This window comes from Cupressus sempervirens, chromosome 5, assembly GCF_028749045.1.
Source record: "Cupressus sempervirens isolate cs-2001-9-10 chromosome 5, ASM2874904v1, whole genome shotgun sequence".
NCBI lineage: Eukaryota > Viridiplantae > Streptophyta > Pinopsida > Cupressales > Cupressaceae > Cupressus > Cupressus sempervirens.
Genome location: NC_143122.1, coordinates 752,675,255 through 752,700,681, shown reverse-complemented (window position 1 = coordinate 752,700,681; position 25,427 = coordinate 752,675,255).

Genomic DNA, 25,427 nt, shown 5'->3' with positions numbered 1-25,427 from the left:
ATTCTAAAGATCAATTCCTACAAGTCTACAAAAGTCCTTAAGTCTTCTGTTTACATACATGCTTCCATTGTCCATTCTTAGAACTTTGATGGCTTTCCTTGATTTTTGTTCAACATGAGTCTTGAAGGCTAGAAACTTGTCCAACACTTCATTCTTATTATGAAGAAAATAGAACCAAGTGTATCTTGAAAAGTCATCAATGAAGGTAAGTATATAGTGACCTTGGCTAATTGGAAAAGGTCCTGCTAATACCATGTGAACCATCTGTAGAACAACTAGTGCTCTTGAAGATTTTCCTTTTTGTAACTTCCCCTCTAGATGCATATCTACTAAATTTGTTGAACATTCATTGTGGGAAAAGTTGATTTGAGGTAGACCTTTGACCATTCTATATGTGCAAAGTTGCTAAAGACAGTAGAAGGAAAGATGTCCATACCGCTCATGCCATAATTTGATGTTTGATTTTGATTGAGATAACAAGGCCTATGAAGGAGACTTGGGCATAAAATGGGAGAAAGAGTGCAACCTTTTGTCATGATTCACTTTCCCCACCACAAATAGTAAATCATCTTTCAAACTATGCACCTATATTGAGTTAGGAAGGAACTCAACTCTATGTCCATCTTTGAGGTGAGTGATTTGGTAGATTTATAGGAGATTTGAACTTAGGTTTGGAACATAGAGAACATCTTGAAATTCTCCATTTTCCATCTCCACATTTTCTTTTCCTTCAACTTCCATTTTAGTGTCATCTCACACGAAGATGGCGGTACCTTTGACTGCTTCATTGAAGAAAAATCCTCCTTTGAAGACCCCATGTGATAGGAGGCACCTGAATCAAGTATCCATTCCTTTGAAGAGTTTGAATTTTCCATGAGTGCTTTCCCTTTTCCCTTTGAATATGAAGAAGACCCTTTATCCTTGTAGGCATTAAGTAATGGAACATTATGTTTCTTCATGATGTTGGTCAACTCATCAATCTTTTTATGATAACACTCATGTTCTTCATGACCCATTTTCTTGCAATAGGCACAATTTTTCTTCTCCTTATTGTTGTCCCCCTTCTTGTTGGAATTTGAGAAAGACTTTCCTTATTGATTGGATTGTGGTGTTGTCTTTTCTACATCCTCTGATTTGTTCTTCCTTCACTTCTTATTCTTACCCTTTCCTTTATTTGAAGATTGTCTAGTTAAATTTTGAGAACCCTCATTGTTGGCCACTAATGCTTTAGACTTAGGTGAATTGAGAATCCCCATTGATTTCAACTTCTTCTCTTTTGTATCCAACATATCAACATATTCATCAAAAGAGACTTTCTTATAGGTAGACCCTAATGTAGTCTTTTAGGTGTTATAAGAAGATACAAATGTGGAATAATTTGATGGTAGCTTATATGAATAAGATAGATCAATTTGTCATCTTTGATAGAACTTCCACAATCAGTAAGCTTTGTCCTTAGTTCATTCAACTTGATGCTAAAATCCTCTATAGAATCAAATGACTTAGGATCTAATGAGACAAGCTCATCTCCAATTTTGAAAACATCCTCTTTAGAAACTTTACCATATAGGTTTTCGATGGTATCCCAAGCTTCCTTGGATATAGAAGACTTCTTAATTTGATACATGATCTTATCATAACCTCCAAACATATATCACCTAGGGCTTTCCTATCCATTGCTACCTAAGCTAAAATATCACTTGGTGATACATTATCACCTACTGGTTTAGGAAGGGTACCATCTACATATTGTGAAACTCCATTATGCATTAAGTGATACCACATTTTGATGGACCATGTAGCATAGTTATGTGGAGTTAATTTTGGAAACTTAAAATTTTCCATGATGCAGAAAATGAAAGAAAATTGCAGAAAAGAAGGAACACAACACCAAGAACACCCCCCCTTTTCACTAAATAAGAAAACCCTCCCCAAAATAGATGCTTTTGTCACTTTATAAGTAGTGCCATTATAATGGCTACTTGCCAATTTTGGCCTTCATGAACTTCTAATTTTTCTTGTTACAACCTCTTTATGGATTAAAATTCTAGAACTTTACGATGTGCTACAATTCTAAAGCAGTACAAAGCAAAGAAACGCCCTATTTCTAAAAGTGACACTTTTGTCCACACAACCCTACAATCTGATTATAGATCTAGAAAGTAGATGAAAAATAACACAATTTCAAAAAAATAAAACCTATTTTTGAGGACAGATGTGCTCGTACGAAGCATTTGAAGTTGCAAAATGTAGGATTATGCAGGCACAATCACCAAAAAATGCAAATTTTGATAAATCCATGCACAAAAATCAAAAAAAGGTATACCACTGAAAAGTTTAGGAAATTTATCCAATTTCAAAAAAAATTGCACCTGATTTGGAGTATAAATGACTGAGATGTGGCCTCCCAAAGTCAGATTGTAAAATCAAAAATCAATCTGGAGAGGGGTTGCATCCGCAAAGATGGGGTTAAATTTGATGGTCATATGGCTGCCATAGTAGTTCTATTTTTCCATGAAATGACAGTTAGACAATCGTCAAATTTGAGCTTGTGAAATTATGATGTCAGTGTACTTCTCCCCTTGTGATGATGTTAGCATGATGTCATGATGACATCAGCATGGTACGATGTCATACAAACCGTACATAATTTTATGGATGGGGTCAACATGGTAGCCTATGTGGCAATAGTATAGAATGCGACTGGGTAGGTATGATGGCTGATGTTAGATTGCTGATTCACTATCTGACTATGCATACAATTTGTTGATGTGTACTTGTGACTAATAGGTACAATCAACTAACTGGGTATTGAGTAGGCTGCTAATTTAGCATGATAGTAGGCAAGTGACTGTATGTTGACTAGGTGCTCATACTATCCCCCATGGAAAATGTTTCTCATGCTACATGTCATTTGGAATGGAAGGTTCATTGTCTGCATGGCCAATTTAATGGATCTTACGTGTTCGCTAAATGTAGCAGCCAGAGAAAAATAGACGCGTGCCAAAATTTGAAACTTATGGGGGCCAAACTTAGTTTGGTGTTGTTAGAGCTACTAACTACATCACTAGAGAATCACAGTATGCCAACAGTGGTTAGGATATAAAAGTGGTGCCGGTTATTTCAAAATATAATCCCACATTCGTGGGTTATCACTATTGCATGTTGTTTATAAACAATAGTCTGCAACATATATTGCAAAGGTAGTAGTGGTATTTAGTGTGGTTGCTGGTGTAATGAACTTGCTTTTCAAGAGTGCCCGCTAGCCGGTGCTTGCCAGAATGTGTCTAAAAAATTATTAAGGCCGAAGAAAAAATAATGAGCCTGCCCGGATTTATATTGATACCCTGTGATTAAAAAAAATATTCCTTCAAAATTGTAGAGTTGGGATGTGACTGCCTGGTTTTGCAAATTTTTTTCTTTGATAGCTTGACTGGGTAGAATGATTTTCAAAAAATAAAATTTGAAAATAATACAAAGATGAAATTAAATGCAGATCTAAAAAACAAATAATCAGATTGATTAAATGTCCATACCCAGTTTGCAAATTGGTGCCTTCGAGTGCCAGTTTGCAAAATGTTTTTGTCTCATGATCAACTTTAGCCCAACATAGGCAAATTTATAGTTGATCTTCACCAAATAGACATTCTAGATGTAATGGAAAGGTCATATCTAGCTCTAGATGCTCCCAATTTTTGTAGATACTCTGGATTTGGGTTGAGGTGCTGAAGCATGAACAGTCTCAAATGACTATGTGTAGAGAATTTCCTCGAGCTCTGATACTATGTAAAAATTTGGGTTAGGGTAGAATTCACCCAAGACCAAGGAACTAAAACACAAGCACAATAGTAGACCAAAGAGAAAATATGATCAGAATGGCAATATATTCATACAAAATGCCATATCAAAGTACACTAAGAGTGCTTGTATATAAAGGCCTCTAAAGAGCTTCTAGAATGCATAGAAGTTAGCAACATGATAAGTCATACAACTAGGCACATGTGCACTAGATATGGGTTATCCTCCATTAAGCATGGAAGTAAGTGCGATGATGAGAGGATAAGCCTACAATGGTGTATCATGCAAATCAATATTGTAGACAACATGTGATAAAAAGGGAGTGTGAGTAACTATGTTGTCTACATGACAACTTAGTGAATGATGCAAACTCTAGTGTTGTAGACACCATGTGCTAAAATAGAGTTGCATACTTCTATGTTGTCAACATGAAAACTCATGAGAGTACACATAATCCTAACTGTCTCACCTAAATAAATAATAAAATAATAATAAAATAATGCATTAACTTAAGTAAACTTAAGTAAAGTTAAATAGTAAATACTTATTTACACCAAAAAATTTGGATGCTTTAGACAACATGATTCCCCACCCCATGGCTAAGGCTTTAGACCTTAATCTTACTAAGGTTCATGGTAGGTGTTACTCCATGGATGCCAAAGAAGTTCCACTACTTGGGAAAATCAAAGACACTCAAGTGGTGTTGGGCTCTCACCCAAAAAAGAAGTTACTACTAACTATTCTAGTCATAGACATTTTAGCTAGTTATGGTTTACTTCTAAGAAGAATCTTTTGTAGAGACCTAGGAGGAGAAATAAAATTGGATTGGTCTCAAGTGGTGATACCCGTAGGAAGAAAGAAAGTGAAATTGGAGCCTAAGTAGAAAGCCAAAATTATAGTTATGAAGTTAGATGATCCCAAAGCTCGAATCCTTGACCAAGAATTAGAATTTAGTAATTAAAGGTTCTTCACTAAAAATGTCATGGATGAGAAAAATGGTGAAGAGATAGGAAGCCAAATTCCTATTAAAGAAGAAGACTCATGATCAATCTGGACCTTGGAATTTGATGGAAGTTGTTCCTCATCTAGGTTCGGTGTAGGGGTGGTGTTGATATCACCTAAGGGAGAACCTAAACCTATGGAATTCAAGTTAGAATTTGGAAACATGAAATAAATAGTTGAATACAAAGCCTTGTTACTCGGGATAATAGCCATGAAAGAGAAAAGGATAAAGATATTGAAGGGTTAGGGTGAGATGGAGCTCATTGTATGTCAAATCAAAGGGCAATGCTCTGTAAAAAAACCATAAGCAGAAAAACTATAGGAACAAAGTATGGGACAAGATCAAAGGGATGGATGAATTCTCAATTGAATTAGTACCAAGGGAGATGAACTCCAAAGTGGATTCATTAGCAGTTTCTGCCTCCTTACTTCTCCCCCACCCAAAATTCAAAGATAAGAAGTACCAAGTAGAAATTGTGTACAAACCTTTTGTTCCTAACAATGTAGAAGCCTGGCAAGTGTTTAAAGATGACAAAAGTTTGTAGTTATTTTTGGAAAACACTAGAAATGTTTATGAAGACCATTCTAATGAACCTGTTTAAGAAGACCATCACAAGAAGCAACAGATGGATGGAACCAACACTATTCAACTCAAGGTAATATTATTCCTTTGTACTTTGTATCATTGGAAATTTTTTTTAATAGACATGATACTTACATTAAGAAAAAGCGGATGCAAAAAGGTCCCATTGCTGGTGAGTTTGAAGGGATAAACATTGGAAATATGCAAAGTCCTAAAATGATCGATGCCAAAAAAGTTATAGACATGAAGAAAAGGAAGTAGCTATAAAGGTTTTTGTAGATTATCAAGACATATTCACATGGAGCTATGAGGATTTAGAAAGTTTTAGGGGTGAAAAAAGGAAGCATCAAATTCCCTTGAGCCTGATATAGCCCCATTCCAAAAAAAGTAGAGAGATTACAATCCCAAGGTAGTTGATGCCATATTTTAGGAAGTTGACAAGATGCTTAAGGCAAGAATCATTTATCCTATTCATCACTCTATCTAGATAACAAACATAGTACTAGTTAGAAAGAAGAACATAGAGATAAGGATATGCGTGGGTTTTAGAAACCTAAACCAAAAATCTTTGAAGGATAACTACACCCTCCCAAAAATGGACCATCTACTAGAAATCATGGCAAGAGTAGAAATGATGTCTATGCTTGATAGTTTCTTAAGGTACAACAAAAGAGAAGTAGAGGAGAAAGACTAACACAAGATGAATTTACCACTACTTGGGGTACATTCATGTATCATAGAATGCCATTTGGCCTCATCAAAATTGGAGCCACTTTTCAAAGTTGTATGAATAAATATTTCATTGACATGAAAGATATAATCATTGTCATATACCTTGATAACCTTACTATATTCTCAAAGAAGAGGAAAAACCACATATAAGATTTGAGAAAAGTGTTTCAAAGATGCCAAGAATGCAAAATTTATCTAAACCCTAAAATTTTTTTCTTCTATGTGATAGAAGGAAAGTTTCTTGACAATATAGCATCATAAGAAGGCATCAGAATTGACCTTGAATAAATTGAAGCTATCCAAAGACTAAGTCTACCTATAAACAAGATAGGAGCTAAATATTTTTTTGACCAAGTGAATTTCCTCAGAAGGTTCATGCCTAATTTTGTTGAAACCATTAAATGCATTGTAGAAATGTTGAAAGGGAATTCAAGTTTCAAGTGGAATGATGCCAGGAAATAAGTCTTCAAGAATATATAGACTACCATCGCCAATGCTCTAGTCCTATGTCATCTTGATTATTGACTAGACTTTATGATCTATTATTATGATTTTGAAACACACCTTGTTAGCTATTCTCATGTAGGATAACAAAGAAGGGTGGCAAGCCTTTATTGCCTTCATGAGCATACCCTTGAAGAATCATGAGCTGAAATATTCTCAAATCAAGAAGCAAGCTCTTGCCTTGGTAAAAGCCCTCAATTTTTTAGATTCTATATCCTACACTCTCATTTTGTGGTTCATGTACTTGACATTGTAGTGAAGAGTGTGTTGACTAAATAGGATGTAGGGTGCAATACCAGAGGAATGTGGGTAACTAAGACATAAGAGTATGACATTGAGATTAAACCCACAAAACTAGTAAGAAGTAATGCATTATGTAAAGCCATAGTAGAAAATAGAAATGGCAAAGAACTAAAGGAAAAATAATTAGTTTTGGCCTTGAGTCTACAAGATCCTTGGTTCAAAAATATCACATATCTCTTAACATATGGTAAGTGCCCTAAAGGATTGACAATGAAACAAAGAAGAGATCTTAAATTGAAGGCCACCAAGTATGCGATCTAGGATGATAGATTATACAAAAGATCCATAGATGAGACTTTTATCAAATGTGTAGACAAACAAGAAGAAAAATTATTGAAGAAATTTCATGATAAAGCATGTGGCAGGTATTTCTCATCCTTGGTCACTACTTTTAATATATTGTAGTAATATTACTATTAGAACAAAATGTTTAGGGATGCTTACTAGTGGGTGTCAAAATGTGAAAAATGCAAAATATTCATAGGAAGACCTCAGTTAGCCACATTACCTCTCAAGCATGTAGTAATCAAAGGTCCTTTCCAATAGTGGGGCCTCGATTTCATTGGTCCTATTAATCCTTCATTGAGCACCAATCATATCTATATCATCACTATGGTAGATTACTTTATAAAGTGGGTAGAGATGAAGGCAACCAAGAAAACTACTTCTGAAGTAGTTTGTGAATTCATAAAGGAGAACATACTAGCTAGGTTTGACATGCCTATCACACTAGTAATGGATAATGCAACATATTTTTCTTTGGCTAAAATTACTAATTTCTACTTTGAGTATGGCATAACAATCAACCACTCATTTGACTGCTTTCTACAAGGGAATGGTCAAGCTAAGTCCAGTAACAAGAACTTGGTCAATATCATAAAAAAATTGGTATTAGATAATTAGAAGACATGGCACAAAAAGATTCATGAAGCACTTTGGGCAGATAAGGTGAACCCAAAAAGGGTGATCAAAGTTTCCCCTTTCGAACTGGTGTATGGAGTAGAAGCTAATCTTCCCCTATCCCTAGAATTGGCCACTAAAAGAATAAGGATAGTGATTGAAGATGAAATTTGCAAAGATGGTCTAGAGAAAAGGATCTTGTACCTAAGCAAGCTCAAGGAAGAAAGAGAGGAAATTTTAGATCATATTACATAGCATGAAATGCATGTAAAGAACTTGTTCAACAAAAAGACTAGACCGTAGAAGTTTATGGTAGGGTACATTGTACTATTGTGGGACAAATGAAGGGCACCAAAAGGAATGCATAGGAAGTTTGAAACACTCTAGAAAAGACCATTTATCATCTATCAAGCTTTTGAAAATAATTCACTTAAATTGGCATTTCCTGATGGTGAAGTATTACCTTTGACCTACAATGGTTAGGACTTGAAGTTGTATCAGATTCCAAATTGAAAATAGGTAACCCCTATATTGTATCATAGTTATGTTTAGTTCCCATTTTGATTTTTTCCTTAGTTAGGCTACCTTGTTTTTCCACTTTTGTTTTTTTGTGTAGCCACTTTTCATTTTTGTGAAACCAGAGAACTAGGATTCTTTGCTTGGACATGGGAATATCCAAGTCCCCAGATAGAGTCAACTATTGCCCCACTTTTTTTTTCTATTTTATTGGTAAAAGTGAGTTTTGCTTGTTTAGACGAAGTCAATTTTATTCCCATGAATGTTTGAATCTAGGTCTAGATTCCTAAAGGCTAGGTGGTCTTTATTAGATTTTCCCAAAATGCCTTCTCTATCTACAAGCTAGGTAGGTTGTTGTTTGTCTTTTAATTTTTTTTTGGTTTTTTTTTGTTTGTCTTTTAATTTTTTAGGTAAGTATTGTACCCAATTTGATAGAGATCAATTTTCACTCATTGTAGATGAAGCATACTCACTATTTCATTTCTATGCTCTTCAAGGTTCTCTAAAATTCATAATGTTTTTACAACACTAGATCATGACATATCAATGGTTGATAAAATAAGAATTGGTAGAAAATCCCATGTTGCCTTCTCCATGGAGTGTTTTCAACCCATGAAGGCAATTTTCCACAAGGGCTCACTTGAAGACATATCTAGCTTAAAAATATTCAAAGGGCATAGATTCTAAGGAAAATCGATGTTTGAATCTAGAATTAGACTCCTAAACATAATCTAGATTCACTATTGCTGAAGTATTAAGCCTTGGTGGAAAACCTTAGTTCATCTTTTCTTCGACAGGTTTCCAACCCATGAAGACAATTTTCCACAAAATAGATGAAAGTGAAATACAATATGTTGAGTGAAATCCAAATGGATCCATACACGTTAAATAAACATCTTTAGCAGTAAAAAATGTAGTTATCAAAGATTCAACCATTAAGGAAGCATTGGCAGACAAATGGAAATTTCCTCCTCCTTGGTGGTTTTCCAACCCATGAAGGCAACTTTTTGACTATGCAGAGAAATTAGGTCATAGGTAAAATTTGGCTCCCATGTTGGATCTAGTATATGTCAAGATGATATTAGAAAGAAACAAATTTTTGTAGGAAGAAGATATGGTCAGGATCCTGCTTGGTAGATTTTCATCAACATAGTACTCTAGAGACAACTTTCCAAAACTAAAAGGGAAATGAAAAAGTAAATAATGGGTTAATGGAAAGTTACCATTACATCCAATGGAATAGTGAGAATAATTTTAAATATCATTGAATATATTCATTTACTATTTAATAGGTATTTCCTTAAATTTTACTTGTGTGGCACAAATTTTGAAGTATAGCGGATGAATCGAGGTCCTTGTATAAAAACACATAGGTAGTTGAATGCATCACCATTGTTTGCTTGATTTCTTATTTTATCAGTATGCATAGCTTTTGAAAGCCAATGATTGTAGTGTCCATTGTCTTATTCATTTTTCAATTCAAAATCTCATTCATAAGCTATGACCACTAATTTCATGGGTTTTGGTGGTTTGTCTAGGATCAAGTCTCAATTGCAAAACTTCACAGACACATCCCTCTATTTCAATGATATGGCAAATTTCCAAAAGAGGGTAAAATATGAATGCATCCATTCTATCACTAAGAAGCTTTGAGGATGTAGTTTGGTCAAATTTTTTGGTTTCTTGGTTGTAGTTAAAGCCTCAAAACTCATTTATGAATGTATCCACCATTACAATTGGGAATCCAAGTAGATAGATCTACCTGATGACAACATATTGATTTCAATCGACATACAAATGATGCTAAATTTCCTTCGTGTGCTAGAATGGGAGGAGTTTTTTGACCTAGCTATTAGTGGGTTCATTTCATAATTTTTAGCAAAGAAGATGATTTGGAGGAAAGAGATCATGTGAAATTGGTTCTAGAAGCCACAGATCAACAAGAGAAAATTCCCCAAAACTTTTTTTGGAACCAACCTCAAATCGAAGATAATTGACATTTTTGTTCTTCTGCACAAATTGAGAGGTGAAGTAGAAGCCCTAAATTTTGTTGAAAAATACTTCTTTTTGGTTCAAGTTATATGCTCAAATACACATTATAATAATTGGGCATAAGAGGCAAGCGAGACTCCTTCCATTGCACTCCAAGTGGCCAAGTTTTACAATTTATTTTATATGCCTTCATTTTTGATTTATATGTTGGCATCTTTGCAATTATAGCCTAGTCTTCCATGCCTAAACAACTTCCTTGATGATGTCAAGTCCTATGAATTTTATCCATGTCTCTAGCTACATAATAGTTATGCATATTATGTAAAAGTGAATGACGCATTTACTATGAGAATTTGTAGGGAACTATAAGGGTGCCCAAAAAGGAGATTCTCCCTTAAAGCCATGGCTGCCATAAATCAATTTGGCTGTTATTTTATTCAATTTTCATCTTTTTCTTACCTGCATCTTGCAGATTTCAATGGATTTCCTCTAAAGCTACCAAAATATCAAAATTATATGATAGCATTGGTCGAGATCATCTGACAAGCTTTGCAAGTGAATGCCCTAAGTGGGAGTTTGAAGAAGAAAGAATATGAGCTCCCTATGAAGGTTGGGGCATTCAGTTGTGATACCTAGTCTGATGCTATGAATATGATGAAGGTTTTTGAGAAGAAGTACAAGCTAGATATGTATGAGGTATTAAGACTTATGTCTAATCCCAATAGATATACTAAAGAGGTCTTGTAGATTGGAGTGCAATAAAGCATGTCAACATAATTAAAGACTACTAGGCCAATTGCAAAGATGAATTTGAAAGCCATAATCAAGCTTTTGCAAGATTGATAGTAGATCAAGTTAAGCTATACAAAATAAATATAGATGTGGATGGAGTTGAGGATGATGGTCAGAATATGTTTAACATGAATTAGTTGAACAAGTTAAAGAAAACTCCTATAAGCTCTATACCATTCAAAAAGTCAGAGAAGTCCTAGTCGTGATGATGGCAAGAATCTACAAGAGAACCAGGAAGTGGGTTGAGTGGACTACAACACAGAAGAAAATAAGTAAAGTTGCATTTTCCTAGTCCACCCCAGATGTAGCTACAACATCATCTTCCCCTTATAGCATTTCATGCAAAACTCCATTGCTCTCTCAAGGCCCAACTCAACTAGTTAGTGGAGGTGACCAACCTCCTGACAAGAATATCCCATTAAAAAAAACATTTTAAGATGGTTTAGTGCCTATGATTGGAATAGAGAGAGAATTCAAGAAGAAGAAGATAGAAGAGCCAAAAGACACTATAGTTCCAATAATTTTGCAACCCCAAAATAGTCCACTTCTATCTATAAGTGCAACACTACTCTTGCCAAGTAGTCTCCAAATACAAGTAGTTGACCTTGGAGATGGCAGGAGAAAAGAGAGAAAATAAATAGAGTTAGATGAAGTGGTGAAGAAAACATCTGAAGGAGAGAAGATCCCTGAAGCTCCAAAGTTCATTTTTAGTGCTCTAGGAAATTGTTTCTCTTCATCTTGGAAGGCCTTGACTTCAGTTAAGAGAAAGATGTTTAGTATGGACATGCTAGGGATTGGACTACCTCCAAAGTAATCGACACTGAGTCATGGCTTGAAAATACTTTGGGCAAAGTAAGGAAGAGGATCGAAAGATGGGGCTCCAAATAAAGAGATTCTATATTTGGCCATCCACTTTGGGTTAGCATTGAGCAAAATGAAGAAGACTAAGACTTTTTCTATCCTTGGACAAGATCTAGATATAAGACACCTAACTATGGAGATCACCAAGCCCACCAAAAAAGGTAGGATTAAGGATCTAACTATAGTTGAATTCCAATTATAGTTTCTGGATTTATGAAAAGTTAGGCATGATACCAAAGTGGGCTTATGGAGAGGAACTAATGAAGTGATAGAAGAAGAACTTGAAGACCTCAAGCTTTCAAAGGTCAGTTTGAAGGTGAAGATCCACAAGCTCAACTACTTCATTAGGTAGTTAGTTGCCCTATTAGCAAGCATTTTGAGGATACAACCTACCAAAAATCCTACAACCATAGACATTCATGCCATCATCTCTCAACTACAAAATGAAATTTTTTTTGGGAAAATTGGTAGGAGTTAGAGTGCAAAACTCAAATCTAAAGGACTTGTAGTTATAGATCAACTTGGCAATGCAGTGTTGAGTTTGAGATAGAAAAGGATAATATTATAGCTAACTGAGTAACTCTAGTGGCAGAAAAGGTAAAATGTGAAGATTGCATCTCTCTCCTACATATGATCATCCAAATGAAGAATAAGAAAGAAGTTGAAGCCAAGGTTTTATATAAAGGAGATGAGCCTTTGTTTGAGTGGAAAAAAAGCTTGTAATTCAAAGTTGACATGATCTCTTTATTAGAACAAGGGCTATGAAAGACATAGAGAAAAGTTAAGGAGGAACAATATAAGTATTATTAGTTGCTAAAAGGCCTACACATAGAATCCAAATCAAGTGGGAAAGGAAAAGGATCACTAGGAGTCTCTGTAATGCAAAAATATGTCTCAAGCTACTTGGATAAATTAACAGAGAAATATACTAGCCATTAGGATAGAGTGTCAAACCTACAATGACTTAGTGGATGCATACATGTAGCAACAAAAAAATGCAAGAGCAGTTAAGTGCAATAAAGGACTTGGCTAGAGAACACTCCAAGTGGCTTATTAGATACACTAACATCCATATCAATAGACACAAGGAGCTCAGTCCAATCATCATTGCCTTTAAGGCACATAAGGAAAAATTAGAAAAGAGGAAGAAAATGAAATGATGTTTCTCCCACTCTTTTGTATTCTGATATGAAATTGTAAATGATAATTGGATTCTTTCCATTTGTCATTTTTGAGAAGATGAAATGATTTAGTTACATTTTGTAACAAGTCTTCTTAGAATCCTATATATAGTCAATAGAAAGATTAATGAATGGTCGGATAAGTTTTGTTGTGAAATGCTTTAGATTATACAGACAACTTGAATGTGTTTTGTATTAATTATTTACTATTCCATTGTATGTCTTAGTTAGAAATGTCTCTTTGAAGTTAGCTAAACTAAGGAACAAACAAAACATTATTCCTCTATTTTAATACAATAGACTGAAGATAATTGTAGTGTTGTTAGAAGTTAAAAGAGGCTTTTTCCAATATTTTTTCTTAATTTAGTTTCTTATGTTTTAGAAGTTAAAAACATTCTATTAAGTATCTAATCCATATAAATTAAATTCACTATTACATCACCAGATCTTGCGAGTTCATAAGATGTGTGGATTCAAAAATTTGGTTAGTTTAAGATCTAGATTCTAGCCTAAGTTAGTTCTTATCTAGGCCTAACTTGGTTTTTCTCTCCTGTTCTTTAGTCAAGAACAAACCCCATTTTAGAATTAGGAACAAATAAATTCATTATAAATCATAAAATCAAGGGAGCTGTACCTATAAAATTAGAGGGAAATTAGTTTTTTAGTTATGGTTTCCCAACTATTGTAACCAATCATTGTTCATAGATATTGGGTATTTAAAGAGTTAATTAAAAAAGAACAATATGTTTACCAATAGATATCACTATCACCAATGCTCTTAAACTTATAGTGACTATAGGCTGTAATGTTTTCTACGTGTAAAAAGTTAGGTGGAACTCCTAAAAATGCTCCTATGGGATCATCCTCTAATGGTACATAAGGATTCTTCTTGAACTTATAACTAGGTGTCTTACTCATAGCACAAACTATTGGTGTAGCCATTGTTTTGGATTAAAAGCTTAGAATTTCAACTTTGGAAATGATAAATACCTCAATTTTGCGTAACTAGGGATTTTTTCACTTTGCACTCTAAATCACCTTTAATTTTCTCTCAAATTTTGTCATTTTTCTCATTATTTCTCTTTAACTCTTCACACAATTGAATGATACATACAATCTTGCTCGCACGACTTATACCTCATCAAAATGATCTTTACGTTAACTGCGCAACTACTCAATCTGCAAAAAGTTATTTTTGATTACTAGTAAACTTGTTTTCATTTGAACACACATGTACAATCTTGAAATACTATTCTCTCTTGACCATAGCTTCCTCATGTCTTCTTCTACCTTATATTAACTTTGTAACTCTTAACATGCTCTATAACCTTAGTTTCATCTTTCTAGTACTCGATCTTCAATAGAAAAGTGCTTAATTCAAATAGGATGAATCACATACAAATGTTGACTTCAATATTTCATCAGGTGCATCAAAATATTCCAATATTACTTTCAAACTTGATGAATCTTTTACTTTCACAAATACCTCTTTAAATTCTTCCACACGTTCTCTTAGCTCATCTTTTTGACTATTATTGTTCCTTCTAAAATTTGGATTCTTATTGATTTTCCTCATGTCTATTCTAAAAAATATTTATATACGACTAAAGTTGTTGTATAACTGACATACTGGTGCATTGCTTCTTTCGTTAGGTCTAAACTGATTAACTAGTGCTCTACAATTTCTAGCAATATGTCCAAAGTTGTTATGTTTGTATACACAATGTTTCTTCTTGTTCCATTTGTTCCTTCATTTGGTATCCTTTTATTAAATTTCCTTTCACTAGATCTTCTTCTTTCATTACCTATAGGGGTAGTATCTCTAAACATTCTACTATTGCTATTATTACTATCAAATTTTGGTTTCTTACAATCAACTGCTTTATGACCAAAACTATGACAATTATAACAATAAAAATTGGTAATAGGTTTGAATGACTTACCTATACAATTTCTCTTCATATGACCAAATTCATCACATACAAAGCATCTATCTTTAAATTCATACCTTGCCTCTTTAGGTGTTTCAACTTGCTCTATTGCATTTGGTTCATTAACTTTCTCATGTTGACTTGTTTTCTCAACTTCTTTTGGTGCATCTTTATATTGGTTGGATTTGATCTTATCTTAGTCATCCTTCTTATGTTAAGGATGTTCAATGACTAGATCTAGATCCTTTCTTGTTTTAGATTTCTTAGCAGACTTTTCTCCAATGAAATATCCAAGACCGGTCTTATCATAGGAAGGTCTTTGAAAATATAGTTTCTCATCAATTTTCTCACTTCTAGAATATAACTTTTCTAGTTGGTTCTTGGTCTAGGTTAACTCTCCTTTCACAATAGTATTGTACTTTTCAAGTTTTACATGTTCTAACTTGATAGTTTCAAGTTTAGATGTCACTTTTGTAAGATGGTATCTTAGATTTTTTTTTTTAGATTTTAGATCTAATTCAATTTTGCTATCATCTTTCTTCAAACTCAACTTTAGGTTAATGATCTTCAACTCATTTTTTAGAATCTCATTATCTTTCCTCAACTTTGATACTTTATCACTATCTTTTTCCTAATCTTTAGGTTCCTTTTTGGATTCGAGATGATCAATCTTATCTTTCAATTTCCTAATGTAGTCTTTTGCATCTTCATATATTTCTTTCAAATTATCTCTTTCTTTAGTAAGAATATCAATATTCTCAAGAGCTTCTTCAAGATTCTTCTACAACTGTTCCATATCCATAGGGATCTTACTCAATTTGTTAAGCCTCTTTTGAGTAATTTTTCTTTGATACCAATTGTTAGAAATAGGGAATACTGGGGGGGTGGGGAGTGAATTAGTATTCTACAAACTTTAACGTAAAACTAGATATTAGTAATTGCCTTATAACTTGCATATGAAATTAAACTAACAACACTGAAAAATAAACATAACCATGCAATAAGAGAGCTCATAACACCATATTCTTTAACTTGGGAAACCCTGGCCTAGGGAAAACCTCGGTGGGGACGGTACCCAAAAAATGATCCACTAGTCAAAAGTATCTGGTTAAGGATATTGACCCTGTTAGGAGTCTATTACATACATATAGTGTCTTAGTTCTTGTAAGAGCACTAGGCCATGTTAAAATCTTCAACCCTATTAGGAGTTGTTATGTACTATTAAAAAATGTATGCAAGATAAGCCTACTACCCAAACATGCAATATACAATGAAGGTCCTTGATACAAAAGAGATAGATATAAAGACCTCTTTACAATGCTAATATCTTCAATATCTAATCTTTCTTTTTCTATTCTTCACATAAATCTAGTCATACATTAGAATTCACATCACATATATTTTTCATATCATACATACAACTTTAATATAAGTTCTTATATTACTTACAACATGCACACTACTTCGAGAATATCACTATCTTTCCTTTATACCTTTACAATTTACAAAAATTATCTAGTCATTCTTCAAGCTTTCATATGCTTAGAAAAATGAAAAAATAACTCTTTCTTTCTTAGGGTTAATATCTAGGTTGTCATCCCTAATTATTCAAGTAATTATTTCATATAAAAAAATTTCTTAACCAATAATTATCCATTCTTTGATATGCTCTTTTTTTGTTTGTATACTGTCATAACTAGTAAAACTACTATAACTTGTTTTGTACTATCCATATTGCCTCATGCTCTGACATATGTCATCCTAAAAATCTATACTATCTATGCCCAACTACACATGTGCTAATAATGCCTCTATCAACTATGCATACTAAAACTATCTCTATTCTACTAGATAAACTATCTTAGACAATTTTCCATGTCTAACTATAGAATCTTCATCTGTACACAATGCCTTCTTTATAAAAGGTATATGTTTCCATGAATGAAAAATCTTACTTTATTCAAACTTTTCCTACTTAGCCAAATTACCAACAAAGATATTCAAAAATAAAAATATTTAAATATACCAATAAAATTAGTAACTTTCTCTTTAATGGTTTCCTCATAATGCATCAAATTAGTTAAAGAAACTTGGAGACCAATAATATTTTGAAATTTTTGAATGAAATAATTAGAAAGAGCTTGAGAAGAAATAATAGAATACAGAGGTAGAGAGAAATACCATTGTAAAGATCTATCCCTAAAAATTCATAGAAACAACTTGGCCATAAGCCTATACTCATAAGAAAAATTGCTACATATAGTCTGGAAAGTTTTAACATGAATCATGGGATATCCCTTCTCATTCTAAGTATCAAGAAAAGGTACCAAAACATGTTGTGGTGTAACAACACATGAAGGATATCTAATAAAATGGGATTAGCAATGTCACATTTAGGAGTGTTATACTTAAATCGAGTTAATTGAGCCACTTGTTGTTGCAACACATCAATAGTTTGAATAAAGCTACAAATGGTAGGATTAGATTACTTGATAATTGGCATAGATATATTAGATAATAGGAAAATTATAGGGATCAAAAGGAAGGTGCAAAGATTTTGACAATATATTAGCTAGAATGGGTAAAGGATTAGAATATGGAATAGGAACCACATTATATGAAGGTAAAGAAGAAGGGTTGGAAGTAGGAGGAACACTTATGGGAAGTGAAAGGATAAGAAGACCAATACTTAAAGGAGCGGACACTTGTGTAGAAGTCCTCATAAGAGATTAATAATATGTAGGTATTCTAGAAAGAGTGGTAGAAGTTGAAATAGAAGGTTCAAAAGTTGTAGAAGGATGAGGATATCCTAAATCTTGAGCACAAAGACTTATCATGGGGTATTAATAAGGTGAGATATACCACACAAGATAGAAATTTTATTATCATAATTATTAACAAGTTTCTTAAGAGCCTCAATATCAAAAAAACTATCAAGATTTTGATATTCTTACACAAGAAAATTTTCCAATTTATCAAATTCATGAGAAATATTATCAACCTATGAAGGAGGATGGTGCAGAAGCATATAACAAAAAGGGATCTAGGTTAGGAATATAATGTTTTAGTTGTGTAATAAACCCTAAAATAATGGAACCTAGATAGGTTGAGGCTAGGGACCATAACAATAAGCTTTGAACTTCATGTGGGAGTCAAAAGTGTCACCTAGGTTGCATTAACTAGCTTAGTTTAACTTGGTCAAACTAGGTCAACACTTAGTCAAAGATTGACCAAGGATTGGCATAATCCCTTTTAAGTCATATTTTGTCACCCTAGATGATTTGAAATCATCCATGAAGGTTAGGACTAAACTTGCAAAAGTTGCTAAAAAAAAGTTGCAAAGTTGTAACTTTTCAACTTTTGCATGTTATGCAACTTTTGGGAAAAGTTGACAAATGTAAACCACCTTGGAGGATTCAGTTCGGGGATTGATTTGAATGATTGAGGAAGTTTATATAACCTATAAAAAACCAAATTTTGGGAGTTCAATCAATGAAGACAAGTTTGTGAGAAAAATCTTATGTTTTCATAGTGTTGATCCACACATGCATAGTTAGTTTTTATTTTTTTGAAGTTGAACTGATTGAGTTTTGTGCTTAGATTTTCATACATGTTCATTATACCATTTTGAGTAAGTTAAACAACATAGGTATTGATTTTTTGTATTCATTTTCTTTATTTGTTTCCTTCTCGCTAACTAGGGTTTTGAGGTCCAATAATGGATTCCTAGCATTCCATGACTTATCACTTTGGATGGCTTTGTAGAGCGATATGAATGGTTGTAATACAATTGAATATAAAAACCCCAACCTTGTCTCTATGGTTTTGGTTAAAAATTGGCTGACCAAATGGTGTGTTGAGCCACTAGATTGGAGAAAAGCAAGGGTAAGATCATTTTGTGAAGTGAAATGCAAGATTTTAGACCTTAAGTAACCATGGGGGATTGAGAGGAAGCCTTTGAACCTAGTTTGGAAGTTAAAAAATAAGAAACCACTATTTGACTAAGTGGACAAAGATTAAACACTTATAAAAGTATTATATTTGAGGGTTTTGTGGTTTGGCCCTTTGTATGCAGAACCTAGATGGGAAACCTTAAAATTGGAAAGTGCTTAAGAATGGGTATTAGAATCACCACTTAATTTTGCAACTTATTTAGGTCAGTTTGGAGAAAAATGGAAAATTCTAGATTTGTAGGGCTAATTCTACTAGGTCTATTAGGTCAGTTTGACTAGTTATTGGCTTGGAATCAACACATGTGTGAAACCCATGGTAGGAGTTGCTAAAATAACTTCATTAGGAGTTGGGGAAGGTGTTGGACACCAAGGAATGAAATATACTATAGTAGAGGTGTGGGGGTGCTAAGAGGAAGAGAAGGTGTTTTAGGAGAACATTTAGAATTTGACCAAATTGGGGAAGTAATTGGATTAATGATTGCTCTAGGAGAGTAGGAATCCAAATAGGAATCTTGGGAAGACCCCAAAGTATAGTCTTTATGTAAGATTATAGTGAGTCCCTAGAAATTCCATTAAAGGATAGTTAAAGAACCTAAAGCCTACTATATCATAGGTGGGATTAGAGTAGGATTATGAAGAAATTGTATGTTAGACATAGAGGATTCAATATTCTTAGGAGAAGCTAAGGTAGAAAGAACACCTTCTAAGGCTACAAACATGGATACCATTAAGAAAATATTCCAAGAGATGATGGAAGCTTAGAAATAAGAAATGAAGGTGGAACAAAATGAAAGTAAGAGTAAGAGAAAGATGATAAAGTGGGGAGAGACATGATAGATGGTGAAGGAAAAAAATAAGCAAGAACATTATCCACCCCACATACTACAACATTAGCAGGGGATAAGAAAGAACAAAAAATATTTGTGGATGCCTTGAAGTCACTTAATAGAGACCATTTTGATGGTTTACCAATCTATAATGGGAATCTCAATGGAGAGGAATTACTAGATTGGATAGATGCATTAAACAACCACTTTGACCTAAAATAAGTGGAAGAAGATAAAAGGGTTAGTGTGGCTAAGGCAAGATTGAAAGGAATAGCCTTGATCTGGTAGAATGTGATGCAAGATGAGAGACTGCATCAAGGAAAGAAGAAGATCACTTCTTGGGAAAGAATGGTGATTAGATTGAAGACTCAATTCTTACCAGAAAACTATGAGGTACAAATGTACAAGAATTTATAAACCTTTAGGTAAAGAGACATATATGTGAGTGGGTACATTGAGGAGTTCTGCAAGATTAGTTTGATATCCAAGAAGTAGGAGAGTGAACTAGAAAAGTTGGCTAGATATTTTGATGGTCTAAGGAAAAATCTCCAAGATGAAATAATCATCACAATCCCTAATACAATTAAAAAATTCTTTCAACTAGCTTTGAGGGAAGAAGAGAAAGTAAAGAGAAAAGGGGATCAAACCCAAAGAGGCCAAAATCAAAGAGGTTTTAGAGGAAGAGGATTCTTTGGTAGAGGGTAGTCCTATAATGGAAACAAGGAGAACATGGCACTAGAAGGGAGTGAAGAAAGTAGTGTAAGGAGTAACAAGGGTAACTATAGAGGAACAAGCCCATTTAGAGGTAGTTGGTGGATCAGGTAGAGGAGGTACCATTTTCATAGGAAAGTGTTACCACTATGGTCAAGTTTGATACGCTATGGGAATATGTATTGCGAAGAACTCCACACAAAAAATGCCAAGAAGAACTACATTAGTACAAGATGATGAGGCTAATAGTGTAATTTCTCCTATGGGAAAAGCTAAAACAATACAAGAAGGATAAAGTCTGATGCTAACGAGGACATTGATGAAAGTACCCCAACACAAGGAGCCACCGTAGAGAAAGACATTGTTTAGGACCACATTTAAGTCTCATGGAAAGGTATGCAAAGTAATAGTTGATTGTAGCTCTACTAAAAACACTATAGCTCTTGAAATGGTAGAAAAACTTAAGTTGGAAAGATTACCTTATGTAAAACCCTATAAAGTGTCTGGTTCAATAAGGTTCAACAAGTCTTGGTAGATGAGTAAGCCTATGTAGAGTTTGAGATTTGGGAGTATAAAGAAAAATTCCTTTGTGATGTATTTCTCATAGATGCGTGTCATCTTCTACAAGGACATCCATGAAAGTTTGATGTCAAAGCAGTGCATGATGGGGATAAAAAATCCCATGTTATCACCAAGGAGGGTAGAAATTTTTAGATGCACCCATTACCATATGTCACAGAGGAAAAGTCAATAGGGTCTAGTGCAATGTTGTTGAGTATAAAAATAATTCCTTAAGGTTCTAAAGTATGAACCTATAGAAGAAGGATATGCCATTATCCTAATGCCTACAAAAGAATGTAAGAAATACAAAGTTTCATACCTATCTAAGGAGGTACAAGGGTTATTGAACAAATTTTAAAACATTATGGTTAGTGACATACCAAAGAGTCTTCCACCTATGAGGGATATAAAACACCAAATAGATTTGATACCAAGGTCAACCATGCCTAATAAGAAAGCATACAAGATGAACTCTACTCAAACTATAGATATATGAAAACAAGTTCAAGAATTGTTGGATAAAGGTTTAATCTAAAAGAGCATAAGCCCTTGTACAGTGCCAAAAGTGTTATCTCCTAAAAAGGATGGAAAATGGAGGATCTATCTTGATTCTAGAGCCATAAACAAAATCACTATTAGGTACAAATTTCCTATGCCAAGGATTGAGGATTTGATGGACTACTTGGGAGGAGCATGTTACTTCTCTAAAATTGACTTGAGATTAGGCTACCACAAAGTTAGAGTTAGGCCTAGAGATAAATGGAAGATAGCCTTTAAGATAAATGAGGGCTTGTATGGATGGTTGGTGATGCTATTTGGGCTTACAAATGCACCTAGTACATTTATGAGACAAATGAATGAGGTAGTGGTAGCTTTTATTGGTAAGTTTGTAATTTTTTTTTATCTTCATGACATATTGATCTTTAGCAGCTCCAAGGAGGAGCATTTACAAAATCTAGACATGGTCTTGAAGAAGCTACATCACAAGAATTTGATTATCAACATGGATAAATGTGAATTCCTAAAAACTAAATTTTTCTAACTTGGCTTTGTAGTATCATAGTGTGTTTGAAAATGGATATGTCTAAGGTTGAGGCAATCATGAGCTAGCCTACATCTAGGTCTATTGGGAATGTTAGAAGCTTTCATGGCTTGGCATCATTTTTTAGGAAGTACATTAGGAATTTTTGTCACATAATGATAGCTATATTAAACACCATTAAATGGGGATCAAATATAAGTTTGTGTGGACACCTAAAGTAGATGAAAAATTTGAAATTTTCAAGATGGAGGTAGCTAAATTTCCTATCCTTAAGTTACTTGATTCTATGACAACTTTATAATGGAGTCTGATGCTAGTAACCTTGCCATAGGTATAGTCTTGGGTCAAGAGGATCACCCCATACATTTATTTTTAGAGAAGCTCAATGAATCCAAACAAAAATAGTCCACATATGACTTGGAGTTGTAGGCTATGGTGCAAGAGTTAAAGAAATGGAGGTACTACTTGCTTGCTAAGGAGTTTATTGTTCATACAAGAAATCATGCATTAAGTTTTCTCAATAGGAAAGACAAGCTAAATCAAAAACACCTCAAATGGGTGGAATATCTTAAAGAATACACCTTTATCATAAAGCATAATAAAGGAACTTAAAACAAGGTGGTTGATACCCTTAGTAGGACAGTGTTGGTGGTAGAGGAGATACAATTACAAAGTGGTGGATAAGAGACACTAAAAGATCAATATGTAGTAGATAAAGACTTTGGAGAAGAATACAAAGTTTGGTTTGATTTTTCTAACTCATTTTATGTTGATTATGCTAATTACTTATTGCAGGATGGATTACTATTCAAAATAACATAGTTGTGCATACCCCAAGGTTCTATGAGGACCAATATCATCAAATAGAAACATCAAAGTATCATTGGAGGACACTTTGGTTATGAATTTTTTTTTAGAGTAGGTAAATAAGACTTATTTCCAGACTGAAATATACCAAGATGTCTTATAATTTGTGGAATGATGTGGGATCTATAAAAAAGGTAAAGGAACATCATCTAATGCGAGACTTTATCAACCTGTCACCATACAAACTAGGCCATGGGAGTACCTTAGTATGGATTTTGTATTAGGATTTCCTAAAATAGCGAGGGGGTATAAAAATGTGTATATTGTGGTTGATAGGTTTAGTAAAATGGCACACTTTATCCCATCCAAAAGTACAAATGATGCTTCCTATATAGAAAGTCTCTTCTTCAAGGAAATTATAAGAATCCATGGCTTACCACTTAGTATAGTTAGTGATAGGGATTCAAAATTTGTTGGTTACTTTTGGAGGACATTAAAGAGAAATCTACGTACAAATCTTTCCTTCTCTTCAGCCTATCACCCTCAATCAAATGGTAAAACCAAGGTTGTCAATAGGTGATTGGGAAACTTTCTAAGGACTCCCACCAAGAAACATGGACACATTTGGGATTCAATCATAGGGTAGGTAGAGCATGCCTAAAATGATTCAATTAATAGAAGTACTATGAAAAGTCCTTTTGAGATAGTTTATGGCTATCATCCAAAGTGAGTGTTGGAGCTTAGAGACACCAAAAATATGGAGAAGAAGAGTGCATTGATGGAGAACTTTGCTAAATACATTAAGGAAATACATGATTTGGTTAAATAGGCTCTACCAAAGAGTACATATAAGTACAAAGAGAGAGAGTATATAAGACAATGAGGGAAGTTAGGTTTAAGATAGGTGATTTGGGTATGGCTTATCAAAGGAAAGAGAGATTACCTAAGTAATAACCAACCAAGTTACTCATGAAAAAGATAGGACCATTGACATTTCTTCATAAATATGGAGCTAATTTTTATGAGTTGGAGTTAGCTCTTAATTTGGGTATTTCTCCTATCTTAAATGTATGTGATATCTATGCCTACAAGAGCCCCACTTCAGATTCTAATTTCACATCAGTCCAATCCTCTCAAGAAGCTGATTGGGTCACTGACCTACCTTCATGTAAGCCCATGCATATAGATAAGATTTTGGATTTTAAAGTACTCAAGAAGACTAGGAAGGGTGTTTACAAATAATACTTGGTCAAGAGGGTTGGTTTACCTGATGCTGAAGCTACATGGATGACTAAATTGGACACCATCAAACATGAAAAAACTATTATTCAATTGACAACTCATGGCACATGAGTTATTTTGTATCCTAGGAGTATGGTGTAGGAGAACATAGAAAAAAGGGGTATAGATTAGGAATATAATGTTTTTGGTGTATAATAAACCTTAAGACAATGAAACCTAGATATCTTGAACCAAGGGACCGTAGAAATAAAGTTTGAACTTGATGTGGGAGTCAAAAGTGTCACCTAGGTTGTATTGACTAGCTCAGTTTAGCTTGGTCAAACCGCATAAATGCTTAGTAAAAGGCTAACCAAGGATTGGAATAATCCTTTTAAAGTTGTAATTTTTTTTACCCTAGATGATTTCAAATCATCCATAAAGGTTGGGAGTAAAGTTGCAAAAGTTGCTTAAAAAAAGTTGCAAAGTTGCAAATTTACAACTTTTGGGAAAAGTTGTCAAATATAAATCATCGTGGATGATTTAGTTGGGAATCTATCCAACTAATTAAGGAAGTATATATAACCTGGAAAAAATCAAATTTTGGGATTTTAATCAATGAAGACAAGTTTGTGAGAAAAATCTCATGTTTCCATAGTTCCATAGTTAGTTTTGATTAATTTTGAAGTTTAACCAATTTATTTCTATGTTTGTATTGGTCATACATGTTCATTAATCCATTTTGAGTAAGTTCAACAATATAGGTGTTGAGTATTTACATTTCATTTTCTTTATTTGTTTCCTTCTTGCTAACTAGGGTTTTGAGGTCTAATAATAGATTCATAGCATTCCACAAATTGTCTCTTCCCATGGATTTGTGGAGGGATAGGAATGGTTTTAATATGCCCAAATATACAAACCCAAACCTCGTCCCCATGGTTTGGGTGTTGTATTGGTGAAAACTTGGCTGATCATAAGGTGTGTTGAGCCATTAGATTAGCAAAAAGTAAGGGTAAGGTCATTTTGTGAAGTGAAATGCAAGATTGTAGACATTAAGAAACTATGGGGGACTAAGAGGAAGCATTTTCACCTAGTTTGGAATTATTAAAACAAGAAACCATTGTTGGACTAAGTGGACAAAGATTAAACGCCTAGAAAAGCCCTAGATTTGAGGGTTTTGTGGTCTTGCCTTTTGTATGCAGAACCCAGATGG